This window comes from Diadema antillarum, unplaced genomic scaffold (assembly GCF_040938485.1).
Source record: "Diadema antillarum isolate AM-2024a unplaced genomic scaffold, OU_Dant_1.0 seq00000586_RagTag, whole genome shotgun sequence".
In the NCBI taxonomy this organism is placed as follows: Eukaryota; Metazoa; Echinodermata; class Echinoidea; order Diadematoida; family Diadematidae; genus Diadema; species Diadema antillarum.
This window is the reverse complement of record NW_027271520.1, coordinates 721391-744316: the sequence shown is the minus strand read 5'-3', so window position 1 is coordinate 744316 and position 22926 is coordinate 721391. Positions and strand designations below refer to the sequence as shown.

General features: G+C 38.0%; 1 pseudogene; it reads left to right on the top strand.

The window, feature by feature from the left end:
- The first annotated feature begins 5113 nt into the window (after positions 1-5113).
- LOC139735568 (uncharacterized) overlaps positions 5114-22926 on the top strand; it is a 304769-nt pseudogene continuing 286956 nt past the window's right edge.

Below are 22926 nucleotides of genomic sequence, written 5' to 3'. Positions count from 1 at the left end.
TTTTAGTGTAGATTATTACTGAACAATCTGCCTATAAAATGGTATGATTTAAATACATTTCTTGTATTAATTCTTTTCACTGAATATCATGAACGCGACTGAACCCGAGCGAGCGGAGCGAGCGAGGGGGGAGGGGAGGGTGTGGGAGGGGGGTGTCCCCCCTCCCACGGTAAGAACTTTTTGCATTTTGATGTTGCAAATGGTGCAATTTGATGCATGTTTTTGCGCGTTTTATCGACGTGAAACAGTAACACTAGTTTAAGGTAATAGCAGTATATTTTGATGTAGATTATCATTGAACAATTTGCCTATAAAATGGTATCATTTAAATAATCTTCTTGTATTTATTCTTTTCGCTGAATATCATGAACGCGACTGAACCCGAGCGAGCGGAGCAAACGAAGGAGGAGGGGAGGGTGTGGGAGGGGGGTGTCCCCCTCCCACGGTGAGAACTTTTTGCATTTTGATGTTGCAAATGGTGCAATTTGGTGCATGTTTTTGCGTGTTTTAACGAGTTGAAACAGTCCCACTTGTTTAAGGTTGCAGTATATTTTAGTGTAGATTATTATTGAACAATTTGCCTATAAAATGGTATCATTTAAATAATCTTCTTGTATTTATTCTTACACTGAATATCATGAACGCTGTCTGTTCAGCAATCAAACAGAAAAAGCATGCACACGAGGGTGTAGATAGGGGCATATCCCCTCCCACACGAAGGTGATTTTGCGTTTTCAGACCTGAAATTCAGCGATCTGGTGCAAATTTTTGGTGCAATACTTTTTCATCGAAGTGCTAAAATCACGGAATTTAGCTCTTATTCCGAATGTGCACCATCTGTGTGTATGTATAAAGTCTAGTGAGGTAGAGCTTAGGGGAAGGGGGATTCCCCCGTTTTTAGAATTGAAATAAAGCGATCTGGGTATAGCCACAGTCTACTTCTATGCATGGCGGAAGGGGGGGGGGGGTAGGGGAGGGCGAGCAGGGAGAAGGCGTGGGCGAGTGTTATCTCCACTCTTCCCTTCCGATGGAGCTTTTGCCTTTTTAAGGTTGAAATTGAGATATCTCGTATACGCATATTTGATGGAATCAACATTTGGGAAATCACACACACACACACACACACACACACAAAAACCTACTGATGGGGGGGGGGGGGAACTGAGGGAGGAAAGGGTCGATTAAAAGGGGAAATTCCTCTCATACATGAGGGAACCTTCAGTTTTTCGGAATATAAGTGATAAGTCTTGTGCACTCAGAATTATTCATAATTCTTTTGTAAATCTAAAAAGTGTACTAAGCTAGGGAAAGAGGCACAGAGGGGGAGGGTTTGGGAGGGGGATACCCCCTCCCAAGCACGAGAGATTTTGCATATTTTGCATTGAAATTCAACGATCTGGTGCACACTTTGAGTGAAATATTCACAAAAATATCTTATTTGATGAAAGGTTGCAAAGGAGACCCGCTTCATGTGCATGCATACAGTATACACGCATTTTTTTTTCCGCCTCCCAAATCCCCGGTCCAAATCTTAGGGGGGGGGGGGGGGCGACCGCCCCCATCGCCCCCCCCCCCCTGGCTACGCCAGTGCCTCACAACTTTCCATATAGTTTGTAAATTAAATTTTGAAATTTCCAGTTTTTCATTCAAACGCAATTATGCCCTAGGCTGAAATCGTGACTGATCACTATTCTAAAGTTATTCAACTAGGAATAATAATAATCATGTTTCAAACTTCAATGACAGAAACATTGAATTTTCGTCATTTTTTGTACACGATTAATGGAAAATAATTGTGGGGTTATGACATGGTCTGCTCACTCATTTGTATATTCATATACTGTTCAAGAACTGTTTTGCAGAAATTAGCAAAGCTTCAAAATTTCATAACTTCCTTAAGTTTTTTCATTCGATTTCAGTAAAATTTTTACCGTTGAACTCGTAAGATTTCACTTTTTTTAAATAGATTAACTTATTCTTTTTTAACTTATTTTTGGGCTTATTTTCCCCTTTAAGATCCTTATAGGAAGAGACTCGAACCCAGTTATTTCTTCACCCTGTCGAATAACCGACAACACACGTATAATACTCGTGGGCATTCCTTCAATAGACCAATTAGACCGAGGATTTTCAAGAAGTGGTGTCGTCCTGATTCTAGGAAATGCTTTTTGAGCAGCCGAGTGGCAGGGGTGTCCGATTGGAACAGTCTTCCTCAAAGAGTATTATTTTGATTCTACCTCCACTGATATGTTTAAAATAATTAAGGCTAGATAATCACCGGTGGCCCGACCTCTCTAGCCTTCTTTGACCAAGTCCTATATAAGGCGTCCCAACCCGAAGAATATAAACCGAGGATTATAGGATCTATACAATGTACCTCTCCTCGTACCTATAGACGATGATGCACGAATGTAACTAAGGAGACCCGAAGAAAAGAAAAATGAAGAGTTTGAATGCAACAACAATTTAAGGTCATTTTTGCATTTTAAAGGGGAAGGTCATCTGAAATAGCGAAAAATCGAATCTTTCCAATTATTACGATACACTGCATGACGTGACAGAAATATTCTAATTATCAAAATTTTCACATATGGTATTTTCCCTTTGTTTTCAGCATCAGATTCATTCTCAAACATCTCATTCTGATAAATAATATATTATAATCAGGTTGTGTATTCTAAGTCTTCAAATGTAATTTTATTATTCATTTTCGTTAGGGAAATTCCATCTGGTTTAGAAACATTTTGAGTCGGAATGAAAAATGCTTATTATTAACTTGGCCCCAAACTATAACAATTTTCACTATAATGACGGTGAATTTTATTTATAGTTCGTGCTCCAATTGTGTAATTTTATTGTTTAACTTATGATCTTTCTATTTTTTCTCTTTCTTTTAAAAAATCTGGTTTCCTTACTTTCCTTTTCCTCCTTACTAATATTGTGCATACTTTTCATGTGCTTTTTTTTTCAAAAATGAAGTAATGTCCAATGAATTCGGTCACAAACTATACCGTCGATACTCAGGAGTTTCATGATCTTTATTACAATCTGTGCTTAGTATAATCATTATTTTGAGCCTTGACAATGAAGGTGCACGCTTGACATTGAGCTAACAGTGGGCCTATACCAGCCAATTTATGCATGCAAATAGTATATATCAGAATGATCACTTAAAAAATGATAATAGCATGTCATTATTCTTTCAGGACAAACATCTTAGAACACAACTTTAGTGTATACACCTCTCTAAAAAAACTATGGTGAAAAATGTTCACTCTTGATTGATATGAAGGAGTGAATAACAGAAAAGAGTGAGTTTAGAGTGAAATCGGAGTGAATTTTGAGTGAAAATGTTTATTTTCACTAATTTTGGAGTGACCTCAGGGATCACTCAAAGATATTGTAGTCACATCTCTGAGGTCACTCCAAAATAAGGGAAAAAACATATTTTCACTCCAAATTCACTTCGATTTCACGCGAAATTCACTCTTTTCTGAAATTCACTCAGTGAGTGAACATTTTCACTTTTTTTAAAAATGAGTATAGTTTGCCCTGAGAGTAAGTAGATCTCGAAGGAAAAGAATTAGGCAATAAATAGAATAAGAAGAAGAAGAAGAAGAAGAAGAAGAAGAAGAGGAGGAGGAAGAAGAAGAAGAAAAAAAAGACAAGGATACATCTTTGAAAGCGTCAAATATGAAACTGATTGTGAGCAAAATGAATTTTAAAAAAACCTGAAAATTTACAAATATGATGTGGCATGAAAGCATATTGCAGGCATATTACTGCTGAACTTGTGAACTCTTCTTTCTTTTGATCTGGTTGATTCTCTTTTGCTTTTCTTTTTCTTCTTTCCTTTTTTTCACTTTTTATCTGTCTTTCTAGTTGCTGTTTCATTTTCATTTTTGTTGACACGAACAAGTGTCTCTTTTATATAGGGCTGCGAATGATAGACGTATAAGCTGCATCACACTAAACTCCCACCTTCCGAGTTACTCAACTGTTTTCCGTTTGACCATACCATGAATCATGATAAGTGTGTGATAAGTATATCTGACAGTGTGAAGGCAGTGCGAAGCAAGGTCAAATGCCCGTAAGCTCGATCCCTGCAACGCAGGTGGGAACATTGGATTCGCGTTTGAGGGAAATATCAGCTCATGCAGTCCTTGGTAGTTGAATGACCTTTTTCTTATCATCTTTCGTTTTTCCCTTTCATTTAAACAATGTCAATGTCCACAGAATTTGTCTTGATATGGCAAAGAAAAGGCCCGGATCGCATTTTATTGTGTGAGATTTGCTTTTCCAGCGATTATCAATCCGATTTAATGCTGTAAACGTTACGCACTGATAATATTCGTATAAAATGCAACAGTGTAGGACCTATGTATAGGCCCTATAAAGACACGAATTCATCAGGGCCTACTATACAAGTAAACTTTTCTGTAGACATTATTTCTCTGGTTCAAGTTGGAAGAATTATACTGCCTGCCCCTTTTGCAAAGATTTTTTTTTTTTTTTTTTTTTTTTTGGTGGTCGTAGGCCCCCTAAACGGGTTTGCGAGCCTTTTTGTTTTGTTTTGTTTTGTTTTGTGGTTTTGTTTTCACACTATAGGAGTACATTTATTTTTTTAATATTATATTCTTAATTGGTAATGGTATATGTTGTATTCTTTATTTGGTATATATTTGTTTTTGTTTACCATTTTCTTATTTGTTGAAATGTTTGAATATGTATATGCATGTAAATATATGATATCTTTTCATTTTTGAAGCGCCATGAGCACTGAAAAGTGGACCTGTGCGCTATACAAGTAGCCACTATTAATATTATTGTTATTATTATTATTATGTAACATAGGCAAGACTGGTAGGGATTCCATCAGACTACAGGACAGCGATCTTTATGTTTCGTACATAATTATGGTCGATAGAAGATACTGTATACTTGGACCGCACCATCGGTAGTATTAATTTGTGTGCCTCTAATCCAAACAGTGATCTAACACGTATGCGCCACATTGGACTCCTAGTACATCTGGCGATGCGCCACCCACAGGGTGCGTGAAATCACAGTCGTTGAGTGTAAAGTCATACGATTGCACATTGCGCGATCGAATTGTTTCCGGAGCGTCGGCTGCTATAAGCTTTGGTGTGCGCACACGAGTTGAATGCTTTAGAATTATATCATCGTTCTTCCGTGATCTTTCACCATGAGCAAAGCAATCGTTACTTCAAGGTCTGTAGTAATGTTTGATTTTACTTCTTTGCGTTTCTATGGTAGTCTGTGTTCGTTGAGATGGTGCATTGATTAGCACGAACACGTTCACGCCCACCGCACTAAGTAGCTTAGTCCCACATATCGACATCTATGTAAGAACCTATTTAGTGCAGTTCATACACATACACGCACGTAGACGTAGGTGTCTCCTTACCCTCTCTAAACATTGCAAAACACCACTCTTTACAAGATTTAAAAGTGGATAATGCGAAGGGATTCCTGAAGAAGATTAAAGTGTCTAAATCTCTGGACTAAGCGACTCAATTTAAAGTTTTGCTGCACAAAGAGATGACTTGTAAAGTTGTAATGTAGACTTTCTAAGGACTGATTGAGTGATTGTGAGTGTGAATCGAGTGAATGTTCGATCTCTGCTGTTGCATGCAGCAAAAAAACTCTGATACGTATGCACAGTGCAATTACCAAGACAGTTTTTAGATTTGTTCCTCTCTGTGCCCATGCGTTCAACTGTATCGTTCTAAGCTTAACAGATCTGAGATAATCACCCCTCCCGTACACACATACAGAAGCTTGAAATAAGTCGGCCTATTCTGAGTACTCAGTGTTGAAATACAATCAGAAATTAAAATGAAACAAAAGTAAATAATAGAAAATAAAGAAATGCTTTGATAGTACTGTGACAGTGTGAATGTCACTCAGTCAGTTCGTCGACTAACATTGTCCTTTGGACATCACATCATGACATAGTATAACCACAGAAATCACGCAACATTTGTGTGTGATAGCAATTGAGGAAAGCAATGCAAAGTGCTACTGAATGCAGACTGCATTTCAAACATCTGACAGTGTGGGAAGGAGAGTTATGAAGAATAGAAAGATCCACATTAAATAGATAAATTATGAAATGCTTGCTGTGGAAGGTGCTTGCCAGCTCTATGGTGGAAATACTGCAGTACCGGTATATAATTTACAAGTGTAGGTTAATTATTAATACTATTAGACCCATTTTAAAGTTAGCATTGCTGCAAGAAGATGGTTAATGGAAAACATTATCACACCATGTGTGCTGCAAGTACTGTATACACTGAATATTTCGCGAGATTTTAATTTTCGCGAATTTCGCGAGTCAGGTGCTATTCGTGAAGTTAAAGACACACGAAAATATTGACTCTGATCCTGATGTGAATGTAAGGTACGCATGTACAGTTTTTCATTCCAGTACATACTACAGGACTCCATGATCGGGAATCAAACCACTTGCGAAATTGTCAGGAATTCTCAATTCGCTGAATTTTAGACTCGCGAAATATATGGCATATACAGTATGTAGCGGGATCATACAGTGCTTATAGACAAGGAATGGTGGTAAAATTCATTATGCACTTTATCTGTGGAGGACATACAGGCTGATTTTGCTGCAACACACATTTCCCATCTGTAGGCATTTGCCAGAGTATACTTGGGACTCGTAAATTTTTAGTCAGTTTGAGACAAAGATTAGGACAAGGCCCATGCATCTATGATAATCCAAGGGAATCTTGTGGGTCTACTGATGTGCAATCCAGAAATCATGTATCAAGTAGTCATGCCTGAGTCCCCCCGCCCCCCCCCCCCCCCCCCCCACACACACACACACACACACACTCCCTGGAAGCCGTGTTCTTGTTGGAAGATAGGGATATGTGCTGCACAGTCTTACAGGGTGATAACATGTATGGGAATTTACTGGGTTATGATGTAATGATAGATGATGGTGTTATTGATAATGAAGCTAGTGCTGATGAAAATGAGAATGATGACAAACACAAATTTTTAGATTTAGTGATAAGTATGATGATGATGATGATAATCTTAACCCATTTAGGACAAACTGATTTTGCTTAAAATTACTTGCATTTCCATTAGACACCTACCCAAGTATACTCGGAGCTAGTCTTCAATGGGTTAACATATTTTTACAGGGCACCCTTCTTTACTATCAGCATGATAATTTTGAAGGCTGTGCTGTTATCAGAGATGATAACTGAATTCACAGACATCTTACAGTAAATTCAGTTAGCATTCCCCTCATGTGATGGAAATCAGGAAATGATTTTGATGTGCATATATCTATGATTTCATGTGTATGTTCAAGTGTGCTTGTTATTACATGGTGTATATATATATTTAACCTGTTGAGGACGAGTCCTGAGTATACTCGGGCAGGTGTCTATGGGAAATGTGTGTTGTAGCAAAATCAGTCCGCCCTCAATGGGTTAATGTTCTTTGTAAGGGTTTATACACATTTATGTTCTATGTACCTTATATAGATGTGTTTATGTACATATATCCAGCACATAAAAGAACTATGTGAACAGAGTGAATCTGGTTTTCAAGGATTTTCCTTTTTGTTTTGTTCTTCCTCCCAGGCAGCTGAAGAACATCGACACCGGGCTGGACATCTCGGTGCCAGAATTCAGGAAGGTCAAACAGCTGCTGACCACTGACGAGGAATATCATGTCATTGTCATCACCAACTTGCCTTACTTCAAGACCACCTCTCACAAACCAGATGACGTGGTTCAGTTCATGGTATTTGGTCTTTGATTTGTTTGCATGTCTATTCCTCGTCAGTAGAGTTACTTTGTATTAGCTATGCTAGATCTTAATATATTCTGGATCAAAAATTTGTTCTCTAGTAATTGGTTGAAAGAACTTTACATATATTTCAACCCTTTCAGAATGTTGGCCTGTTTTACACTCCATGGTAATTTGCCATGTATTTGGAAAATGATGTCACTTTCTAAGTAGTACACTATTTGTGAAATGATGCCACAAAGCATTTTTGATTGTGTTCTGCTTTGTATGGTTTCTTTGTTTTCAGCTGTCATACTGTAATTTATAACAAAATTCAACCAAAATATCTTAAAATTTATTGTAGTACCAGTGTGACATGTGTAATGGATGTTAAACAGAGAAAAGTTAGCTTGTTGCTACTTGCTGTTGATAATTCTGCAGTGAACAGGTGGTTTTGTTGCCAGGCCTAATATTATAACTTATTATAGTGATGACAATGATAATTAATATTACTAAAAGTGATAATACTAAATAATAATGATAATGATCATAATCGTATATATCATCATCAAAATTATTTTACCATTATATTTATCATCATTTTTGTTGTCAATGTCATTACTGTTGTTGACATTGAAATGATGGTTACGTGTATACTGTTAATCATTCGTCTATTAAATTGTTATAATTTATTATTGATTTCCTCATTTAGGTATTGCTAGGTCAGCCATAAAAACCCTACTCCCATTCATTTTCCTTTTTTTTCTTCTAACGCATGAAGTGAAATGATTGACATCTGCTGGTTTGGAGCAAATTGCTGGATGTAGGGCCTATATTCACCCTGCTAGTCTCTCATGAGATATTCTAGACACAGAAATAACTCACAACTCGTTTGTTTCATTGTTTGGGTATTAGAGTTAGTGATACAAAATAACCTTGATATTGTTATCACCACAAATAAAATGATCACAACAGAGTGCTTTTGGGAAGAAAATGAATATGTGGCATTGAAATATTCTCAGAATTTCTGTTGATTTCACCTTCTTTTTTTTTATCTGAAGAAAGAAAAATTTCATGGCATTCCCCTGAACACAACATCAGCCACACTATGCATTTAATTTTTTAATCCAAAAGGGATTATCATGTTTACTGGCTCTAAGCCCAGTGTTATTGCCAACTGTTCCAGTACTCAGACTTGCTCTGAGGTAGTCTTATTCAAAGACCCTCATGCTATGCATGGTTAGCACTGACAGTTGTGAGCAAAGAACTGAAGAGCCAAAGTGAAGCGAAGTAGTTCAAGAGCCGTTTGAGATCTGAGATTGTCAAATTACTCATGGCCATGAGAAAAGCATAACCTGTGCATGATCACTCCTACTATATAATTTAGTTAGTCACGTCAACCACTGATATTCTATAATTTCTTGATTCACCCATTGGTATCAGGTATGTTAGTACAAAATGAATGATCTTTTATGGACTGTGTTCTAATAATTGGTTTTGATTTTTGCTACCAAAATGCTGGTAGTAAAATTATGTAATTTAAAGGGGAAGGCTAGTAACTGATCAGTGGGAATCAGTGGAAATGCTGGGAGATGATTGTTCCAATCCTTATGGGATTCATTCAAGAGTTCATTGTATATTGTTGTGTGAAAATGATTTGCTTCAGAGTGGTCTCATATTCAAGTAATGTGCAGTTTAATGCTTCCAGGTTAGCGTCCCTGGTCAGTGACGGAGCACTAATCTGCACATTACTTGAATATGAGACCGTTCTGAAGCAAATCATTTTCACACAACAATAGATATACAATGAACTCTTGAATGAATCCCATAAGGATTGGAACAATCATCTCCCAGCATTTCCACTGATTCCCACTGATCAGTTACTAGCCTTCCCCTTTAAGGCTTGATTTGAGAAACACTGATGAATATTCAAAGGTCCTCTTGTTGGATCTTGGATCTCGTTGCTGGCTTGACTCATATAGCCACCCTAGATTCTTGTGGTGGGCCTTTGATAAAGACTAGCACTGAAGTTGAAGGTAATGAATAGCCATGTTCACAATCAATGAAAATCCTTGCATTGCGGTGAAAGGGACAAATCAGATCAGTGGTGCATGCTAGTAAACAATAGGCTTATATCCATGTGCTCCCTGTAATATGTGGAGAACAATGAAAAACTGGCACTATATTTGCACTTCATGGTTACTATACTGTGAGAGTGGGCTTGAACTTGGTAGGCCTAGTCCTTTATTTTATCGTGGAGATAATGGTATGCATGAATGAGGCAGCTTGGAGGTGAAAATGATAAAGTTCAACCCCTCAGAATTTCACAATAGGGAGCCATGAATGACCTGACCATAGTGCTGTTGGGATACAATTATAAATGTTAGTAGTCCAGGAAGCCATGAAAGATATATCAGAACATCAATGATATAATTTTTTGTGCTGTTTAGTGTTTGCATTTCATATTACAATAAAGAGTAATTCATAATTTTCCTGTTTCTTCTTCCACAACAGGACACAGTTAGTACTACTAACAACTTCTACTGCTACCACTGTTTCAAGTGGTGTCAATGAAACTAATGATGATAATGGTATTGACACTGATAACGATGATGATGAATACTAGTAATAATATCAGTAGTACATAGTAGTAGAAGTAGTAGTACAGTACTAGTAGTAGTAGTAGTAGTAGTAGTAGTAGTAGTAGTAGAAGTGATGGAAGTAGTAGTACGTCCTAGTAGTAGTAGCAGCAAAGTAGTTCAGTAGTATAGTGACAATAACAACCATGGCATTCTCTGATAGTCCATGGCAGTTTAGACAACGAAATGAAAATATGATAGTGTGCTTGTAATTTTGGGATGCCATCCTTGATTCTCTGCAATTTTTGACCCTTGCATGCTGAGATACTGATATTGAAAAAACAAACAAAACAAGAGCAACCAGAAAAAAAAAAAAAAAAAAAAAAAACTTTTTTCGGTTTGTGTTTGTGTCTACAGGTGCCTAAATGGTACGGTGACTTTGAAGCCCTCCACAAGGCGATGAGCGACCGTTACCCGGCAACCATCTTCCCCGACCTCCCCAAGAAGGTTCTGATGGTGAGGGACAGCACCCCCCAGCAGCGGAGGGCGGCCTTCGACAAGCTGATGAACTTCATCGCCTCCACACCAAAAGTCTGCTGCTCACACATCCTCCTGGAGTTCTTCGGTGAGACCAATTTAACCCATTGAGGACGGGCAGATTTTGCTACAACACCCATTTCCCATAGACACCTGCCCAAGTATACTTGGGACTCGTCTTCAGTGGGTTAAAATTTGATGTGCTCAATGCAGTTCTAGATCATCCTTTTTTCTCTTTTCAGCATCACTTTAGCATCCTGAAAATACAGGGCAAGACATAAGTGATAGCTTGGTGGACCGGGGCCACCAAAACTTAATGTGAGGCCACCAAACTTCCAAAAAGTTATCTCCTGGTGGCCTGATTGGGCAATTAACCTGTTGACGACGGATTGATTTTCCTATGACATGCATTTCCCATTCACCCCAGCCCGAGTATACTCGGGACTAGTCTTCAGCAGGTTAAAGTTATAGATGATTGTTATGTGTCCTTTTACTTCGACTGACTATATTCAATTTCGAGCCACCAAGACGTATCAAATTTAATTTCTATAGGCCATCAAAGGAAAAAAAAACAGATACTGTCAAGCCCTGTTATATGTATCATTAACCCGTTGAGGACGGGCTGATTTTGCTACAATACGCATTTTCCATAGACCTCTGCCCGAGTATACTCGGGACTCGTCCTCAACGGGTTAATCTAATCATCACTGGAGAGGGAGCACACAATTCCGGCAATTACTTCTTTTTTTCTTTTCTTTTTTGGATCAATGAGCTGTAGATGTACCAATAAAATTTTGGAAGTAAAATCTCTCATTGCTTGGAAGTGAAAGCATTCCAGCTTACTGGAGAGCACTTGAATTTCTCTGGCTTGCTTATAAAATAAGTGAGGTAAAGAATATTTACTGGGGAGTTAGAATCTGTATGGGCTTACAAAGAACTTAGTTAATGTTGTACAAAGACTAGTTGAGGAACATAGAAATGATATATAAATAAATGTTTAGATCTTATAGATATATAAATTATAGATAAATAAAAAGATCAGTAGCTAGATTAAAGTATAATATGTTGATGGACAGTCAAACAGGTGTACAACTTTATGAGAACTCATACAGACAGATTAGAAATATAAAGTAGAAGCAGAATATTCTACAGTGTGGAAAGTTTCTTAATTCAAGGATATGGAGAGAGAGAGATCGAGATCCAGAAATGGTAAGAGAATTTGTTTTAGAATCGATCTGATTCGTAACTTTTGCTATCTCTTTCTGAATCTCTCTGTATCAGTTGATACCTTGTGTTGTAGTTGTGTTAATCCCATGCTGGCTCAGGCTTCTAATAAGTGAATGGTTAAACAATGCGTATTCATAGTCCAGGTTTCATAACCTTGTCCAGACAAACACTTAAGACTGTCAGAAAGTTTCACAAACTGCATGAAACTTGACAGTCCTTTGTGGGACATTTATATAGCAGACCTGCGGAAAAATTCATATCTTTTAGCTTGATTTTTTTTTTCACATCAAAAACAAATTATGCCAAGCACTTTATGCTTAAGTTGAATTAAATGAGTTAAAGCTGAATCAGCACATAGAATCCCAGAAGTTCAACCCCGTTTGGACATAAACTATGAAATTCATGGAATGTTTAAGTTTCACATGTCATGAAAAAAGGCTAATGATAATGATGATGATAAACAACATTAATATAGCACTTAAAGGGGATGGCTAGTAACTGATCAGTGGGAATCAGTGGGAATGCTGGAGGATGATTGTTCCCATCCTTGCGGGATTCATTTTAGAGTACACTATATCTATTGTTCTCTGAAAATTATTTGCTTCCAAATGGTCTCATATTCAAGTAATATGCAGTTTAATGTTTCCAGGTTAGCATGCCTGTACAGTGACGGGGCATAAAACTGCACATTACTTGAATATGGGACCGTTCTGAAGCAATTTCACACAACAATTGATATATAATGTACTCTTAAATGAATCCCACAAGGATTGGAACAATCATCCCCTAGCATTCCCACTCATTCCCACTGATCAGTTACTAGCCTTCCCCTTTAATACTGACATTTCTAAGCACGTCAATATGAGAAAAAGAAATAAAATTAAAATACAGAAAATGATTACTAATATTGTGACAAATATATAACAAGAACGAAATATGTGTGATGAAATAGGTAAGTTTTAGACATTGATTCAAACTCATCTTCCACTTTAGCATTTTGAATGTGGAAAGGGAGTTTGTTCCAAAGAGATGGAGCAATGAGTGACATAAAATACCCTAACCACCATAATGGGCACAAGGGCGAGGACCATACATAATTATTGATGATAATTGCAGAGTGGAGGAAGAACTCTAATGGTTACAATCATATCTGTTTGCCAATCGCACAAGATGATATGGTTAGTGAACATTGATATTGTCCAATGAATCACTTTTGAATGTTAGAACAAATATGTATATATGCATTCATACCTGTCTCTTTTCTTTTTTTGTTTTGTTTCTTTTATACCTGCAGGTGTGAGGCATGAAAAGATTGAGGCAGTGGAAGGAGGAGAGAAAAGGGAGGGAGATGAGAAGAATCAGGAGAAAGACAAAATCAGCACTACCACCTCACCAACTAAGTGAGTATTTCCTTATCCAATAACTGACCTTTTCATTATCTCTTGTTGTATAATTGTGATATTGAAATCAGTAAAAACCATAGCCAGAAACAAAAACAGAGGGAAGACGAGCCTAGTGCTGGAATAGCCACTCAACTTCAGAAAAACACTGAAGTTATTCCTCATGCCAGAGCTAACCTTGTCATTTCTTTTGCTTTCACATATATCAGAGGGGAGTTGAACTTATTGCCAGAAGAACCACATAATTCCACAAAGTTATTCTTCTCTCCAGGAGTAAGTTTGCCCTGCATTGCTTTTGTCTGATGTAGTATGATGATGTTACTATAAAAGACAGGGCAAACCTGCTGCCTAAATTGCTACTGCACTATCAAAAATAATCAGTTTGTCTTCCTCTCAAATTGACCTTGTCCTGATATGCTCTTCTAAACAATGTTTTTTAAATTTATGAATATCAGAGGGAGGTTGGACCTGTCACCAGAACTGCCACACAACCCCACAAATTAACAATTAAAGCCTCCCTTCTCCTGCATGAACCTTGCCATGTTTTGCTCTGGCAAAGTTACCATAATATGTACCTGAGGGAGGTTAGATTATTTTCAGAACAGCCACATCACCCATATAGTATTAAAAGCTTCTATTACTGCAAATTGGGTTTTCCATTAAATGCTGTGATATAGTGCATAAAAATCAGTACATTTTAGATACACATCACACATAATTATAGGCAAAATGTCAAATTGACCCTAGAAAGGCAGTTCTTTTTATTACCCTTGCTCCATATTTCCATTGTAAATTTAGCTGATGGGGGGGGGGGGGGGGGTTAACCTGTTAGCACAGCACATCATGTCAATGTCATTTTTTATCATTATTATTATTTTTCTTTAAAAGATAATCTTACCTTGTACTGCTTAAGGAAAGTTGGAGTTGGAGTTGAACTAAAGAGATAGAGCCAAATAATCAAGAAAAACTATATAATCATCTTTACCCAAAATTAGACCTTTCCATTTGCTGCTCTTGTAAATGATGCAAACATCAACATAGTGTAAAATGGAAGGCCAAATCGACAGCTGGAAGATCCACATGGCTTAACAAAAGTAAAACTTACGTTTTTCAAAAGTCAGCCTTGCTCAGAGGTACAGAAAAAAGTCAGATGGTGTATGATGCTTAGGCGGAAGAGCCAAATGGTCATAAATGTTAGTCTGTCTAAACAGGAACTGACCTTAAGCCTTGTTGCTATGGTAATCATTTCAAGAATCAGCAGGTATCAGGGGAGGGAAAACCCACTGTCAAAAACAGCAATATGACATTCAACTTCTTGCATTTGTATACTGATTATTGCCTGATCATTCAAGGAAAGAACAGTTGAAGAGAATTGTAGAAAATAAGTGCTAAATTCGATCATATTTCTGGAAAAAATTCTGAATTTGGACACTCCCTTGTAATTGTTGCACTGATCTCAGAACAATTGCACATTTCAAATTGATATTTGATCAAGATAACCAAGTATGATTGTAATGAGAAATTAAAGACAGTGGTTCGTACTCAATTCGTTTAAATTATATTAAAAAAAAATTCGGACCTACTTCTTAAAAATCCATGACTATGCATTTTTTTTTTTGTTTCTGCTTCTAGTCCTTACATAGATGCCAAAGGTATGCAAATTTTCCTATTTGCCATGCAAATGATTAACTACTCACATTCAATATCAATTCATTTTGTGTGATGGGCATCAAATCACATAGATAAAAAAATCAAATTCCGTGCCAATATGTTTATGTACTTTTAGGGAATAATACTCATTCTGCCTAGATCCTTGTAAGGGGTATCAAATGACTTTCTGTCAGAAAAGCTTTCTGAGAGGCTAGTTGCCAAAAACGGTCAACTCCCATACTAGAAAATAAGTGTGGATTATTTCGTTCTGGCAGCAAGGGAATCATAATGGTAGTGCAGCCCTGAAGGCACTCAGAATCAAGGCCAGAAAGTAAGTGTATCCTTCCCATATAGACTGATGTTTCCGACAAACCGTAATTTTGCAAATATGATTTCATTACAATTAAAGATCAACTTGGATGTTTAATACAGAGTTAGATAAGGGATTCCAACTAATCCACAGTGGCGGATCCACCAGGCGCGCGCCCCTCTTTATTTTTTATTTTTTGTTAAACAAAAGAAATTAAAGGACAAAATACGAGCGCGGTGTGCCCGTCTTTAGTTTTGTAAAGGCACCCCCTCTTTATGGAATTCCTGGATCCGCCCCTGATCCATCCTCTCTTTGACCCTGCTAAAAGACTTGATACCTGTCGTCTCTTCTCACACGGAAGCTTGAAGCAGTCTTCTGGTCGTCAGATTTGTGGAGTTGATGTAGGTGTCATTTTATTTTCATGGAAACATCTTTATTCCAGAAAGCTCGATCAGCATGCTGATTTACATCAAGGTCCTGATGTATACAACATAAAACAAGATACAAATACTACAATATAGAAATACTCCAAAACAGCTGCAGGTTAAGAGAATAAAAATCATACATGTGTATCAGTAAGGTAAATTTCATAGATATAGATAAAATTTCTAAGGTAGCTATATGGCAAGAAGTTTTCTTCAATAATTTCATGATGAAATTAGTTAAGGATTTCTACATACACCATATTATGCACACAAATATATAATGTGCATACACATATATGTAAAAAAAAATTCTGTATTCAAATTCTGTTCAAAACCACAAAATTCACATTCATATTCACAAAAATAAAACAAAACACTTTATACAAAAACATTGTACAAAATAATGTCAATCTTACATTATGACTGTTTTTTTTTTTACCAAAGAACCAAAATCCGTTTTTTTTTGAAACACACAAATATTCTCACAAAATGCCCGCAAAATGGGGACATGATAGTTTGCTCAAGGCAATTGGGCACATTCCATTACTTGTTTCTCGAAAAGAAAAAAAAAAGAATATCAATAAATAGACATTTTACCTGTTTTTTCCTTCTCTGAAAACTGCCCAATTAAAAAAAAAAAAAAAATCGTACAAAATACATACACACACACGCGCGCACGCGCGCGCACACACACACACACACACACACACTTTGCCATATTCATTCTCCTCATCTGCATCTGATGACACAGATCCGTTAAGAGCCAGAGCTCCAGTCTGTTTGGGGAGGAGGACTCGGATGATGAACTCTTCAAGACCGGCAAAGATGGTGCGGAAGAGCAGGAGGAGGAGGATGAGGAAGACAACGACCTCTTCTCACCCAGTCCCCACAATGCAGCCTCGCGCACCAACGGTGAGTGAGAATTGGTCACCAGTCTGCCCCCTTTTAGGTTTAGATTGGTGGTAAGGGAAGGGGTGTGTGATCTAGATCTTTTCAATCAGTGGATGCGCATGGATAACATTTCTTGCGATTTTCTGTTTGAAATGTTTGTTTCCTGTTCAATTCTACCGTGAGATTAACTTGTTACCTGGGTGCTGGTGAGTGTAAAAATGTGTTTGAAGAATGTCACTGTACTATTGGAAAGTGCGTCATCTTGTTACCCATGCTTTATTTGGATTTGCTGTGAACTGGAACATGATTCTGTTTTTTTTTTCCTTCGTTTTATGAAGAGTGTCCTCCATAAACGAGTATGGGTGTGATGTGGAGCATGTTTGTTATGAGTGCGCGTACGATCGAAGATGACTGTATCACCATGTGGTCTGTATAATCCTTGCAGCGATAATCCTCACGAGACTCTACCCATCCCCACGAGGACATGTGTATTTTTCTAGGGTGATCTTGATTGCCCACAAGACTGTCTCGCCCTTGACAATCACGAACCAGTTATGCCCTCAAAAAAGGAAAAAGAAGAAAAAAAGGAGAATCAATTGGATATATCTTACCGGCTTGCCCCAGATCTAAATAGCAAACGCACTTCCCGTATTCAATATGGCTATTATTGTGAAATATCATATGTGGCGTGGGCTTGTTTTGATGAGATTTCCGGATCATTGGGTAATGAATATGGGGTAACAGACTCATCCCATTTTGCAAGAGCCCCCCCCCCCCCCCCCCACACACACACAAAAGATAACGCCGATAACTTTATGGTATTAAAGTTAATCGTAGCTTTGCTTTTGTTTAAGAGTTCCATCACTAGTTCATAATGACCCTTAAAATTAACTGCAAGCAAATTGATGTTTAAAGTAGGTCTGCTTCGATTAACTGATTCTTCTGAAAGTTTTGTCGATCAATGACAACAACACGGGAGAGTTTCGCATAATCTTGGGTTCGGATGGGGCCTCCTCTGATTAGGGTACGACAAGGCGGCTTGGTCTCTTATTATCAAAGTGAGGCTGCCAAGCATAACGAAGACAAAGACAAAGAAGGAAAGTGAACGGGCAAAGGAAGAAGAAGAAGATGATGAAGAAGAAAAGGAAGAAGAAGAAAAAGAAGAAGAAGAAGAACAAGAAGAAGAAGATGATGATGAAGAAGATGAAGAAGAAGAAGAAGAAGAAGATGAAGAAGAAGAAGAAGAAGAAGAAGAAGATGAAGAAGAAGAAGAAGAAGGAGAAGAGGAAGAAGAAGAAGAAGAAGATGAAGAAGAAGAAGTAGAAGAAGAAGAAGAAGAAGAAGAAGAAAAGGAAAAAGAAACTGAAGGAGGATGAGGATGATGAAGGTGATGAGTAAAGAAATATGTAATGTTATTTGATTATGATAGTAATGGTAATAAAGATGATAGAAATAATGATATTACTGGCATCAATTCATAAAAGTACGCAGAAGATGAGGGAAAAAGAGGAGAATGAAAATGAAGATTGAAGAACAAAAAAAGCAAGATTAGAAGAAGACATGGAAGAAACCTGAAGATGGAAGTGTAGGATGTGAATATAAGGTAGAGGCGGACAAGAAGGAATTAGTAAATTCCAAAACAATAAATTCATAAACAATGATGACCATTATATTTCAATTCGCCTCGTTGTGTATGTTTGTTTACGGTGTGTGTGTGTGTGTGTGTGTGTGTGTGTGTGTGTGTGCAGGCCGTGTGTATGTGTGTGTGTGTGTATTTTTTTTAGGGTGATTGGGGTTGAGTGCGATGGGGAAGATATGACTTAACACTCTTAAACTCCGCCGTCCCTTTCTAAGTCGTTCAGGACTTTCAAAACGAAGATGATCGCCAACAAAATGTGGACTCCCCAATCTTACTTCTTTAAAGCTTAACATATTTCATGTGCTGTCATAATTATGTGTTTATTACATTGTTACAAATGCTTCGTTATGTAAAAAAAAAATTGAATGGATATGTAAAACCATGTTCATACATATCAAATTGCTGCTTTGCAAATTTGATTTTGCGTCTGGGCGAATATGATTATAAAAAGCAAATGCTATGAATTCAGCTCTTGCAACTGAACTCTTGGAAAGTCGAAACAACTTTTAAATTAATTTTCAAAGTTTCATGAATGTGCTCACAAAACCGCATGTGTGCATTACTGAAAGAAATGTATCCCTTAACAATGTTTAGAATCTCTCTAGACCGCAGATCAGCTCCATTAAAAGTCTCCCCCCCCCCCCCCCGCGCTGGAATTTGCGTCATGGCAAATGGGAAGTCGCAACCGCGGCTTGATTCTAAAGTTTCTCAAATGAAACTTTGGTTTCCATTTTGAACCACATTCGAGAGTGTAAGGGCAGTGCAGATTTCTTCGCAGCAAGAGAAGATGGAGTTCTAGAGATTTCTTCACCGGTGAGTTTGACAATCGCATTTTTATTGCCGCATTTTTTGCTTCCTTGTCGGGTGCATCCGGAAACAACGCCTCACCGGAGCATCGGTAAGTCCGTTACTTACGACTGTATTTATGATTGTAATTTTTTCATGTAGTGACGATAATCCCTTTACACAACTTTCATAATTACAGTCAATTCTGTCTTTCATCCTAATCTCATAGTCTGCTCCTTCCCAACTGAAGTGCTGAGTAATACAACATATATATTTTTTATTGTTGTTGCTTACTTGCGATTTATAGATTACCACGTTTTTAAGCACACCCACGCTGAACGTATGACCACCAGAATGTTTTAAGGTGACGCATGCGCAAAATCAGCCGTAGTATAGGGTAAACATGCATACCGAATATCTGGTAGTCTTCCGGCTAAGTAGCTCTATAGACCTACTGTAAAATTCATGTAGGCCCTACCCGTAGCAATAGTCATGTGGCTTAGTATATTCAGTGTCGCATTCTGATTAAAGAACAACCCCAAATCACACACAACTGGATAAGATATTTGGAAATGTATTGATACCTCAAAACATTGACAAAGAGATAAAAACGGTTTGTTATGTACATGCATTTTTCTTTCTGAAGGTCTCTCTGTTCATGTGCACAAATTATCTCATGAAAATTTACAAATACCTGGAAAAGTTGCCATTGTGATATATTGCATTTAACCTTGGAGTATATATATATATATATATATATATATATATATATATATATGTGTGTGTGTGTGTGTGTGTGTGTGTGTATGTGTATTATATTATAATATTATATTATAGTATTATATATAAAATCGACGTATAAGGGATTAAAACCAATAGCATATAAAGAGAAGAGGACTTGAAATGACCTTCGATTTAGCCGATTCTTCAACTTATCCGAGGTCGACTAAGCTCGTAGTTGCATATTTTATACATCTGCGAGTGTCAGTTTAAACATCACCAGTGAGAGAAATGAGAGTCAAAAGATTATAGTCTACTCGCTGCAATTTTGCCTGTGATGTTGGCAAACACTTTCCTTGGCATATTTTCAAGGAAGACGTTGAATAGGCCCTCGTATTGAGTTCACATTTGTTTTTTTGATTTGACAGTTTCAGGTCACAGGGATTTCCTGCCTGGTGGTTTTGACTGAAATCAGTACTAGGACGGGACACACAACAGGTAGGAAAGTATTTATGACAGCCGAAATCAGAGGAGTGAATTAGAGGTTGTGCAAGCTTGAATAATGTTGTACAAACAATGTTTTTTTTTTGATGGGATTCCTCCGTTCACCGATTGTCACATGCAGCGTAGTTGTTTACCGTCGAAAAGCATTTCGCAAATCTCACGCTACTGCGAAAAGCCAGTTCAGAGTTAGCTCATGTGCACATGGGTGCCAGGGGCGGATCCAGGAATTCCGTAAAGGGGGGAGGGGGAGGCGCAAACAATATTTCTGGTGCTACTTCCGGGTTTCATCTCATTTCTTTCTTTTTATTTCTTTTGTTTTAACAACAAATAAAGAGGGGGGGGGGCGCACCCGTTGTACCCCCTCTGAACCCGCCACTGGCTGCAAATGACCTTTCCTTTTTCTCAGTTGGTTAGGTACATCACTTGTTTTGGAAGCGACATAAAATGCATAATGCGTAGGCTTGTCTAACTCAACAACTTATGGAATTCGTCAAGTACGTTCAAACAAGGGTGAATTTCCATAGGTGACCATAATGTTCCATCAACTAACATCTGGGAAAGCATCCATTTCATTATCTTGCATTGCATGTATTAGCAATCGTTCTATTGATATTGCCAGAAACCACTCGGATGTCAGGTGGATTTTCTTACAAGCATTGTTATAGGATTACTTGAATAATCATTACATCACAAAATGCTAATCTCAAAACTGAATTTACAAATCAACATGCCCTGTTGGTACAAATGGCCCTTTCCCGCTCCCGAATTGGCTTATTCGGAGTTCATCGGCGGGCATGCTAAGGGTCATTGTACATTTTTAATATGGCTTGAAGCGCTTTATATGTCAGAGACATTTTTGAACGCTCGCTGTTGTTGTTGTTTGTTTGTTTGTTTGTTTGTTTTGATCTTCGCCATGATTTAAGCTCATGATGAGACTTCGAGCAAGCGAGTGACCTGCCAAGCCGAGCTGCGTTTTTTTAGACGGCACAGATTGGGGCATGGCGCGTATTAAACCTATGGGAAACACTTTGGGTTAGGGTTAGGGTTAGGGTTTGATGGTTAGGGTTAGAGTTAGGGTTAGGGTTAGGGTTAGGGTCCCCAATCTGTGCCGTCTAAAAAACACACACGCAGCCGGGCTGCTGGCTGGACGTCGCGTTGGATCCGAAACTCCAAAGGCTGAGCCGATTTCCATATCTGGAGATGGGCCCGAATGAGCACCTCGCAATGCTTCTTAGAGTTCAGTTTATTTTTGGTATCTATGGACATCACTCCCCTGTTTGCAAATTTATACGTAGACTCAGTTGTCAATAGTACGAGGTCACCAAGCTCTTATTTCTTCATAACTCTCCAGGCACTGCGCATCTGTCTTTATTGCGTAGATGGACTCAAATGGGGCGAATTCACTTTTCTAAACAAAGCCGGATAAGAAAAAAAATGTCATGCAGCCAAGGAAGAAGCTGTTTGGATATTGCATCAGCTGCCCTATTGTTGACGACACAAGCGGTCATAGAGAGGGCAGTGTTTTAAAGAACATAAAATCATTCTCATCCTTTTTGTTTATTTTGTGTCATACCTTTCGTTTCTCCCCCCGGTAGCGCGTTTGATAGAATGAAAGCTCACGATCGAAGACGAAACCCGCTGTTGCAGTTAAAAACGCAAAGCCATTTCTCGAGTGGACACATCCAAAACGTAGTCAAAAGCTAAAGTAGATGAACCACGCGACAATCCCTTACAACAAGTGTCGCCCGTTGTGTGTTCTGTATTCTTTGTAATAACACCTTGAATTTATAGAATTGGAATAGAAGGCTTCAGAGAGCCAGTTAAGTGATTCCCTCGCTCTCAATCAAAAAGGTTAATAAGCAAAATGATTATCACAAATGAAGAGCTTTCTTCCAAAAGGCGCTAAATTTGGCATTTTTCAATGGATTCAGCGCCTTTTGGAAGCAAGATCTTCGAAATCAGATCTCGTCAGAAAGCAAAACTGAGGAAAAGAAATACACGAAATATCTCAAACAATTGCAAAATATGGACATGACATTTGATCGAAAGATGACCAGTTAACGCGGCGTCGATGCGATATATAAGCCGTTTTTTTGATGGTCCAATAAGGTTGACCTTGCACTTAATCGTCTGTCTGCTATATACGTCCTTATCAACATGGCCGAGTGCCATCTCCGCTCGAAAACCCGAATTCTCCGCGAACCGAAAGCGAACTGGCAAACAACATAACACTCGGATAATAACTTAAATAATAAATGTGGACACTGGGGGCTTTCTCAACCAATAGTCTTCCGAAAAGGCTTAAAGGGATAGTGTAGTTTTGGAAGAGATGGGGATTCAGATTTTTGCGAGATAATTATTAGAAACCACTTATTTGATGTAGTAGATAAAGAGCATACATATTCTAGGAGGAATGAAAAGTTATTTGATGAAAAATCGGTTTTGAAATGGCTGAGATATTGATATACAA